Genomic DNA, 11,529 nt, shown 5'->3' on the forward strand with positions numbered 1-11,529 from the left:
GGATTTCTCTTTTTGAGCACTGAGCCAGGGACGCGGGATCGACATTCGGGATGGAATCCTTCCAGGACCCGTTAAACCCACAATGCTCAGCCTATATAGAGCGAATTATAGCGTCGACTTCGGATCCCAGCTCGGCCTGTGTTTATGTGTTTATTCACTTTCTAATCGCGCGGCATCCATATAACACCGAAATAGGTTGGGACTGCGATCGTCGCGCTGATCGGGAGGTTCACGGTGTAATGCGCTTTTTAGCTTTACGCATGAATGACGACGGGGCGGAACGAGGAGCCGCCAAGAGCGCCGACGAAGCTACCCGGTGTCGTCGCTCCCATCATTCTTAAAGCAGCGTTACTTCCTGGCCCCCGGCCGCGCGATCTCCTTCGATATCTCGAGCACGTAGGTACAATGCAGCGGTGAAATACAGGATGAACGTTGGCACACGCAAACACTCCCGTCCTGCATCTCGCTGGGGGAAAAAAAAAAGAGCGAGGGGAACGGGCCCAATTATCGTTAGCGCACGCCTCTCCGCACCCTCCTGCTCCTTATGCCGGTACACCTTGACACGGTGAGGTAGCGCGAGAAAGAGAAAGGCACCGTTCGACCCTTCAATATACATCCTCATTATTACGTTTCTTTATTATCGCTTTACCTTGGTCCTTTTTCTTCGAGTTTCGCGATGATTTACATTTCTTCCGGTGGATGCCGACGGTGCACCGGTTGTCGGCATTTCCACGAGTTTTAACTAGAAACGAAATTAATAATAAACGCAAAGAAGAGAAGTCGCAATCGTCGTCGATCGGTGATACTGTTTGCCCGAATTTTCGTCACCAATTCAGGCATATTATCTTTCCGGCTTAATTCTTTCCTTTGACGTTTTATTCTCCGTCCCTTTCATCCTCATTGTTTTTGAATTACGCCGTAACTACTCGCATGACATTATTTGAGAACGTACGATGTTTCCTTACTTTCTTCTTCAATTGCATTGCGATTTTCGTTTTAATAATGTTTGCTATTCACATTTTCTACGATAAATGTACTTTATGTATTTTAGCAAAAGGAGAAATCTTAGTATGTTAAATAATAACAAAGAAGAAATATTTATTTCATGATGTGATTATTGCATCATGTTGTAGTGCTAAGATATACAGAGATACGAAGAGAGAGAGAGAGAGAGAGAGTCGACAATTTTTATTGATGCAACAAAAAAAGTTAAAAACAACACTTATGGACAATATTATTTGCTTTAAAATAAATCTAAACTCTTTACAAATCATTCCACGTTCGCCTTAACTTAATAATTTGTGGGTGATATATTTACGATTTGATACATCAAATTATTAAAAAATTTAAATACAATTAGAGCGTGTGTATTAACTTCCCTCGTCGTAAAATCTATTTCACCAAGAGAAACGGAAAACATAAAAGACGGCTTATGCGCCACTTCTCAAGCAAGTCTTATCTACGAAAAAATGAGAGAGGGAGAGAGAAGAATAGGAAAGAAAGAGTAAAGCGTGTGTCGCAGCATACCACAGACATATACATGTTTTTCCAAAGATAAGTCCAGTCCCGACTCCATGTCGGTATTACGATACATACACGCACTCGCTTTATTGTCATTCAAATAGTTTTCGAGTCGAACGGAGTACCACTACAATATGAACAAATGTGAGTATTTTGAAGAAGCGTGTAGAGCTCGAGTGGAGAACAATTTGTTGCTAAAAACCTGATAGCGCAGATTCAAAAGAACTAGAGACGATTGTGAGCATAAACGATTTACAAGACGCTTTACGATTCATAAACGGCACAGATTCCTTCCTCTGTTAGGATTACGGTTATTTTCAGGTTCTAATTTTGTTGTTTCAATTATCGCAATACATGCGTATCTCATGTGCATATAACTATCTCGGAATAGGGAACGTTTCGTAGAACAGCGTAAAGTTAGTAATTATTTTTCCGGTCATCTTATTAACACCATTGCTGCTGTGGTTGTTGCTGTTGTTGATCTTATTATCATTATCATTATCATTATCATTATCATTATCATTATCATTATCATTACATATCATTATCATTATCATTATCATTATCATTATCATTATTATCATTATTTTCATGGCTATTATAATTGATATTGATATTATTATTTCATTTTGGTTGATATCAATGTCAGCTATAAATATCGGAGAGATCGCATTGACAATTCCATTAGGTCGGAATTAAGTTGCGATTCATTTGCACTACTTATTTATTATAATCATGCATTGTTTTAAATCTGATTGTATGTATAAAAAGTACAATAAATTAATGTATTGTATTTTAAGCATTCGGCGTTATGTAGTGTTATAATTATGTCCCCTCGTGAAAAGCATCGAAATGATAATTCAATATTAGCATTGTAATTACCTTTCAACAATAATATGTTAATCATGGCATTAAAATGTAGCATATTGAATTTCATTATTATTCCATTTAACGAATCAATAATTAATAAGAGTTACGATAGGCTTTATAACGGTTCTTCACAGTTCATTCTTTATTATTATTGCTTGATTTTGCATTTACTTCTATGAAAAAATTCCCAATGATGATTTGAGAATTACGTCAAACCTGAGAGAAAATTATTTAAACTGCATTGTTATGCCTTGGCCCTTATAAATCGAAATGTCGTTGTGGCCACTTTTATACGCTGTCTTATAATGAAATAAGAACAGTTACAATACGAAAATTGATGCTATCGTCTCGTTTAGCCTATACAACAACAGTCACATAATTATAAATGCGAGATCTCTACCCACTTGTACAAGTGGGCCAAAGGCCGGGATTTTACATAATTTTATGGTGTTTATGGCTCGACCGATCCCGCAATGACGAAATACACAATTTTTAATGATAAAAATATGTCAATATGTATATATGGCATCACGTCATTCGAAATCTCATGTCTAGATTATGTACTATATATATGGAAATACAGGCTTTATTATCCGCTAATTATACAATTTCTGCCCGCTCTATGCAGTAATCATGAGCGTAGCGAGAAAAAGGCAGAGCGGGTCGCATATTCTCATAAGGCCCAATAATTTCCTTCCCCATTCTTTGGCGCGGCGTAGTCCCAATAGCTGGTGCCGTTTTCATAATGGCGCGTCGCGACTCGGCGCTGAAGGTAAAACGGGAGCGCGATGAAAACAATTTAGCATATCACCGGCGATAAAGTGCCCCGCGACCCAGATTTTCCGCCCGCATGGCGCGGGTCGACTCCCGGGCGCGGAAGTGACCGCATAGTTCGACATCCGAGACTCGCAGCGATAAACGAAGCCAATTCACGTGAAAGCGAAACGGGTTGCCGTCGCGACTCTCTTCGCCTTATCTCGCGGCTGCCGTGAGGAAGTGTCGAGTGATAAGGGGACGGCAGCAGAGAGAGAGAGAGAGAGAGAGAGAGAGAGAGAGAGAGAGCACGGCATTTTATGCGAAGGACGAGGTGGAGCTTAAGCTTTCGCTTTCGGACAATACGTGCCAATGACGGCTAATTATCCCGCTGAGATGCAGTTTTCGTGCGCGCGCGACTCCTCGTGTATAAAGGCTCGCAGGATTATGATTTCCTTATTTGTTTTTAGGACGATGGGAGCGCGGGCGTTTATGTAGGTAGCGAAGAGAGTCTCGAATATTATCAAAGTAGGACGAGTGCATGCGGCCTGGGAGATTAGTGTATTTTCACTCGGATTTCCTTCTCATTCTCCAGTTATTCACGCCCTCCGACTTTTAAGCACAGGGTGAATCGATTCCTATTCAATTAGATTGATTTTCCAAAAGTTTCGTTCAACGCACGGGCTTTGATCTTTGAACGAACGGTATTTAAATCACTTGGCATTGGGAACAAATATGATTAACAGCAATGATTTTCTTACTCAGTCACGAGTGACGAAACGTAACGTTTACTTGGAATGATAATATACGTCGAGCTGCAGCGTCGATTATGCAAATTGACAAATGGTCATCGGTTTGGTCGATCGTCGCGAACTAAGGGAACGATCAATAGTTTATGAAAATTAACGAACGACAACGGAACATTGAAATATTGAATGATCCGTAGTCTCGATTCATAGTTTCTTCGTTATTCGCGCGCGGCGGTCTGGAAAAGATTAAAAAAAAAAAAAAAAAAAAAAAAAAAAGAGGAAAAAAAAAAAAGAGAGAGAGAGAGAGAGAGAGAGTGAGAGAGAAAACGGTAATTGATACCGGCTACGTGAGATTATTCATAAATCAGAGACTTCATAGGCCGCGTATGTGTGTGTACTGCTCGCGTAAATGAGGTAGTAGTAACGCTCGCGGGGAATTACTTTTATGGAGTAATTATGTACAAGTTATTAGGCGCATTTAAGTATGTACATTGTTAGATTTAAGTACAAAATTTATTACTTTGAAATTTTATATTTTATAATGAAATGTCGAGTGGTATGGCAGACTATCGAATTACCAAGTAATTACAAAGTAATATAATAATACACAAATAAAAATGCAATATCGACCATTCGAATAAGTTAGCCAAGCAAATTTTTCTTTCTAATTTTGAGAAATCTTTTCTCCCTACGAGCGAAAACTATTGTTTACATTTACATAATAGACACTCGTGTGCAAACATAATAAAATCAGTAATAACATTAATTACTTAAAACAAAAAGATTCTTATGTCGGCAAACGAATCAGTCGATTATCAATAATATCGATTATCAGTAGTGATTAGGATTTTAATGTAGTAGGACCTTGTGCATTGGGACAACGTGTCATTCAAATTGTCGATGCGAATGAAAAGAGAGCGCAATAAACATGACAATATCCACTGCCATTGATTATTCTTATTTTCTTGTAAATTTCGATCAAACTTAACCCTTATGGATAAAATCTTTTTGACGATAGGCGCACGTAGCTACATATCGGTAAAAATTTCAGCAATAACAGAACGACAGCAGAATTGAGAACGTTGTAAAGGAAAAGGGGAAGGAATAAATTGAACGAAAAAAGGGTCAAAATTTATTACATAACGTATCGAATAAAAGGAACTTAAAAATCGTTGAACACGTCACTAGTCATCGTAGACTCCAATCGGCCGAATCGTCATTAAGAGTCGAGAAAATGTAAGGGGCGGGCATGAAGGAAACGCAGAGCCCGGTGAACCGGAAATATGGGTCGTCGGCGTGGTCAATTTTCATCCTACGTTAAACGTGGACTCACATTCCGCCGGTGGAACCGCGCAAGACCGAAATCACGGGGAAAAGCGAGGGGAAAGCCCCGCAACCTTAGGTGAAAGCGGCGGCCCCAAAAACTCATCTTACCATACCTCCGCGGCTAGTAGGTATGCGCGAGCTTATATTCACGCAGGCGGAAACTCTGACTTTACGTTCCCAAGACCCAAATCAGGGGCCCGCGCGCCATAACCAACACTTTCGACGTTCGGCACAAGGCGACGCCAACTTTACGCGCCACGAGTATTCGCGTCCATTCTCCTCCCGATAAATACGCATTTAACGAACATGCGTGCACGCGCGTTGCTTTTGTCTCCCTCTCACACTCGTTTTGTTTTGTTTAGCCGCTTGATATCATTATTGGTGAGAGAGACGAGGAAGTGGTGAAAAGGCTGCGTTCGTTGGCTCATTTACATTATCGAGGAAATATTGAAAGGGTATGATGGTATGATGGGTCGATTGGTCTGTGTGCGCGCGGCAGGTCACGCTGACGACGATTTCCATTAAACACAAAAGTCTTCTTAAACATTATGTTATTTCTTTCGGTCGGCCGATACGAGAGACCTTCTTTCTTTTTATGATTATTAGCGTCAGATGCGGACGGCCGTGTACTTCGTTTAAATTAAATAACTCCGATTTATGTAACTATGTCCCTTATGAGTTACGATTATGTGCGCTCTGTAAAGAAATTAAGAGAGCGAGCTTATAAGGTTTATAAGCTGCACTAAAATTCATTATACCAGATACGTTGAAAAACACAAAAATAATTGTGTCCTGAAAAATAATTGTGTCGAATGACCACTGTACCGTTTTGTCTTTATTTTCGTCGTCAAATTAAACGATAACGCTAACTGTACATTTCTCGTCGATTACGGTACGATTGAATTTTCAGTTGCATCAATTTCAAATAAATGTGAAATTTGTATGGGAATAAGGTTTGTCATTAAGAACCATCGTTTTATAAAAAGTTTTATAAAAATTGTATAATGTTTCTACCATTATTGTTTTTCTCAAAATTTGATGGGATAAATATTGCTTTAAAAATATGCTCGAGCACATTATGGAAGATTCCATAATGTCCGTCACAATGTTATATACTTTTGAAAATTCATTCAACATTCGACGGCTTCGATCAGACGTTGTTGCTATTTCATCGGAATACTTTGTGTTGTAGAAATAAATGCGCGAACCAGGACAATTGTACGTAATTTTGAATTATTTCGATTTTAATCTGCAGCCTACATCCGCATTGAAATTAAAAAATTGCGAGCCAAAACTTGAAAGCTCAAAGGCAAAATTACCTATCGACAAAGCCTATAAATATAAGCCACCTCGTTCTCTTTTATTTGATGAAATATTCATGAGATGTCGAGTATCGGTAAATCCGCAATAAGTAAAAAAAGAACAATAAAAAAGAAAAACAAAAAACACTTTTTGTAACAAAAAGTGTGTTACAAAAGATCCACTAAATTTCGAATATCACGTGTGGCACGTATTGCCGTGTGTCGGTGTTTAATAATTTTCTCAAATAACGTTATGATTAATTCGATCGCCGATAGCTGCGCGTATTGGTCTTTCAAAATTAAAAATCGCGTGTGCGCCATCGCTTCAAAGGCACATGCATTTTCTGTCATTTTTCCGGCTACTTTCAGTGCCAGTAAAGCCCACTTATGCATTAAGTACCATCGGAGGCTTACGCCCCATTAACTCGAGTAAATAGCCATTTGTCAGCGCATCTTTAGTACGCGACTCACCCAAACAGAAGATAGCGATCGATGGACGAAGACTTGCCAACTTTGCACGGAACATCGGGCAATTGACCATTTTGCGCTTCTCGATATATAAACTATATACACTATACACTATACGTAAACACATACACGCACACAAACACACAGACAGACAGACACACAGACAGACAGACACACAGACACACACACACACACACACACAGAGAGACACACACACACACACACACACAGAGAGAGAGACACAGACACAGACACAGACACAGACACAGACACACACATAAAGGCGAGAAGAAGGAATAGAAAGAAAATGTTTTTTATCTAGAGTAACGAGGCCCCGTAGCAGCGGCTTTGAGCTTGTTTCATGCCTTTTAAAAATTTACAAAGTCAACATTATCCGCACGAGACTATCGCTACATGAAAAGTTAAATTTATGTCGGCATCGCGTCATTATAACTCATAATATCTAAACTTTGTAAGGAATACATTCGACTTTTTAAAGCTTCGATGCTTTTAGTAGGCAAAAAATTGTTTTAGCCGAGATCGTATCTCTGTGGACCTTATCGCACTCACATTGGACTCGCTTACCAAACTTTTCTCACGTTTCTCCGCTAACGTTTAATATATAAAACTCTGCCTGCATACACGTAGTTACAATTAACCGAGCGAAGAATTATTAAGGGACCGATTGTAGCTGTTTTCCAATAAGTAATTGAATAATTTTCATTCCTGACAATACGCTCGCGCAAGTATTTTGAGATATCTGCGGCAAAATTACAGCCGATGACTTGCAATAAACGTAATAATAGTTTCAACGTAAATCACAGACTAAGACAAAAATAAAAGAACAACCATTCGGATATAAATGTAAAAGTGAACTTTTCCTTAAAAATACGATTATTTGTATTTCCAACGATTACGTATCTTTCTCAATTACGAACAACTACATATCCCATTTGGACGCATTTTGACAATTTACCGTTACACATGCCAAAGTTCCTATATGAGGTTTCGTCAAGGATAAATATTTCTTTGAATCTCGCAATTAAAAAATATAATTTCGAGCATTACAAAGACAGTTTTCGTCCAGCATTGTAATAACAGTGTTTAAGCTTGTCCTTGACCTTTTTCACTTTCACCACGCGTTCTCGCTCGCTTATACTTTACGATTCCCAATTATTCGCGTAATATTAAATGATCGTAGAAAATAAGAAATTATACCAATCAAGTCGGCGCTGCACGTGCCCTTGGATTCGAAGCCCTAACTTTCACCTTGGCGAATGAGCAAAAATTCCGTGACTTACGCTCCTTCCCCTGACACCATCCTGCCGTCCTCCAAGCCGACCCATGCGCGAGAAAGTCGTTCCGAAATCCCGCGATCGTCTATCGGCTTTGAAAAACGGCTTCGTTTTAAAGGAGATCGCACGGCGAAATTACCGTAATCCAGTCAGCCCGTACGCTCAATTTCGCGTGCCAACGGAGGAAAAAGCCGTGATTCCGGGCGACTTCCTTGCGACCAACCACATTAATCATAAGTGTACATTTTTCTCGAGCATGTGAAATTTCACGATCCAATCGATATTCAGAGAGGCGTCTCATCCGCGGGGCAAAGAGACGAGGGAAATTCGTCCGACAGGTTAAACACAATAAGACGAGTGGGATCTACGATTGTGATAGTAAACGGAAGATGGACATTGACTCCTTCGGTAATTGGAACATAAGATTACGAATTATACGGCGATACTTGGGCCTTGACGAAGCACTTTGATGTATATGTATGCGTATATATATATATATATATATATATATATATATATATATATATATATATAGGATATCGTTGATTTTGTTTTATTAGCTATATATTGTTTACTATGGCTTTAACGCAGCTTATGTTACCTTTTTTTTCCCATTTATCGCGATATACAGTTTATGAACTGAAATTGAAGCTTTACGAAGTCCAATAATAAGTTGCTTATTGTCCTCGATGATTAAATTGAATCCATATTATCTTACATTTCTATAAGAAGGAAAATTATAAATGGGAAGCCTTAAACAGACTTAAGAAATTATTGCCGACTTTTCTTTAATGCCACGGATAAAAATATTTATATAGTAAGAAATTATCAATTGGTACAAATATAAAATGAATTTGAGTTAAATCGTTGGGGCTTTTAACAATTCGAAAGTAAAATCTTTTTTACTGAAAACAAAGAGTTTCAGTAATTGATCGGAATTTTTACGATAAGAGTATTTTTACCATCAGTTCTTTCTTTTTTATTTTACTTTCTCTTACGTGCGAGGGGACGAATTCTTTTCAATCCAGTGCTTCTACGCTCTAAATGTCAATTTGGGTTTCCTCCGCAATATTTATTGATACACGCCACATTCGGCATTTCAATCTGATTTATATAAAAATTACTATCTCATATATTTATAATAATTCAAAATTTTCTTCATACAATGCATTAAAATGAGCCATGAGAAGCGATAATTTCCCGGTTCAATTATTCCTGCTCGATATTTCCAATAAAGGGTTACCTTTAATTACCACAAAATGACAACCTATGAGTTGAGAAATTCTATTTTTCTCCTTCTTTTCGTTTGATTATTTCTACACGTTTAAGAACGTAGCAGCACATTAAAGTCGATCCAATTCGCTCTTTCATCTCGTTTCACGAATAAGTATTACAATTTCGTCCGGAAATTGTAAACTGCTCGTCGACTTTGCTGGGCTCGGTCAACATCTTAAATTTATTATTATTGTGTGTGTGTGTGTGTGTGTGCGTGCGTGCGTGCGTGCGTGCGTGCGTGTGCGTGTGTGTGTTTGTGTACGTAGGCTGATGATTAGTAGGAAAGAAAAATTGACCTACGATCAATTTATCGGACGTCGCATTATTTCGCAATTGCAGCAGTGCCGTGTGCATTATAGGCCGGTGAATCGGGGAAAATCGGTATCTCGCCGCGCGATTTGCTACGTGCCACATATTTTCCACGACGACATGTGCGTGCGGCATTGGCGTGGCAACGCTAACAGAGAAGGACAAACATCGGCGATCGTAAAATCTCCCTCTCCCATCTCAATCCCCCCCCCCCCCCCCCCCCCCCCATCAACCAACACACCCCAAATACCGCCTCGTCGTCATCCCTTTGCGCCAATCGCACGCCTTTCCTTCGCGCCTGCTTTTCTTCTTCGTTCTCTTTTACTTTTATTTACAGGATGGGAATCGATTATTATCGATCGTGATTTTGTTTCGTTCAATTGATTTCCTTTACGACGATGTGAAAATTTATTAAATACAATTACGCCCTGTCGCGGTGCATTAATAAACATTCGTTCCATTTAGGCCGCCAGCAAGAAAACTTATATATTAATTGAATTCTGAACGACGATAATGAGTTAAAGATTCAATTTCGGTAGTATAATTGATCGAGGCGTTTAAGCAAACATCCTTTATTTATATATGCTATAATACAGCAATACTAATCTAGTAATAATTACTAGCTAAGTAATATTTCGATCTATTGGCCGTATGTAGATATCTCAAGTTATTTATATAATATCAAATTATAAATGAATTTATTACTTATGTATTTGAAGATTCTAAGCGCTGGTTAATGATTACGTTACATCATTATTATTAAATTGATTTTAATAGGTCAACATAATTTGTTCTTAATTTTTTTTTTTTTTTTTTTGGTAATTAGCATAAATTATTGGAAATTCATCAAATAATGCGCTAAGTTCAATCATTGTAACTTGTGACGAATTACATAAAATAAGAAAGAATCTTATTAGTCGTTAATAAATATCAAATACGAATAAATCGATAATGCATCGTATGATGAATTCTTTAGCTATTTGGTTATAAAACAGATAAAAGAGAGCGATTAATTACCTCTTGGCAAATTACTCGTTGAAATAATAAATTACAAGTGTCTGATTAATGTATTCGTTACACCTTGAACGTCTCTTTGACCATACATTAATAAAGCTTGATTTAGTACCACTGATTATAATATTTATAAAACGCAAATGCGACTCGCCGAATAAACGAATAATAATAATAATAATAATAATAATAATGATTATCATGACAATTCGAAAAAATGTTTAACAATGAGGCAGAATTTTTGAGAAATTGTAGCTGTGCGGTGCAACACACAAGTGCCGGTGTAAAGATAATGCGATAAGGTTTGCTTTCATCTTTAATAAATGGACAATGTGCTATTAAAACTTGTAGACTGCCTTTCTACGAAGCGAAGAGGTTAGTTTTCTTTTAAAAACGTTGTATATCTCACCGGCCTTTATGACAACAAAACGCGTCACCCAGCGCACCATCAAAGCCAAAATCTATAGTTTTCGAGAATAGCCGTTAATAGCCATACTTCCTCATCGCTCATTCCAGCTTCGAGACATAATTCAAATACACATAGCCGGCCATTGGCCATTGATTTCTCTCGTTCGAATCTTTTCTTCTCGCCCATTCCTGCCTTTCTGCTCCGATAATACATTAGAATGTTTAAATTTAAATTGTAGTAGT

Source organism: Ceratosolen solmsi, unplaced genomic scaffold (genome assembly GCF_000503995.2).
Source record: "Ceratosolen solmsi marchali unplaced genomic scaffold, CerSol_1.0 scaffold7, whole genome shotgun sequence".
Lineage (NCBI taxonomy): Eukaryota > Metazoa > Arthropoda > Insecta > Hymenoptera > Agaonidae > Ceratosolen > Ceratosolen solmsi.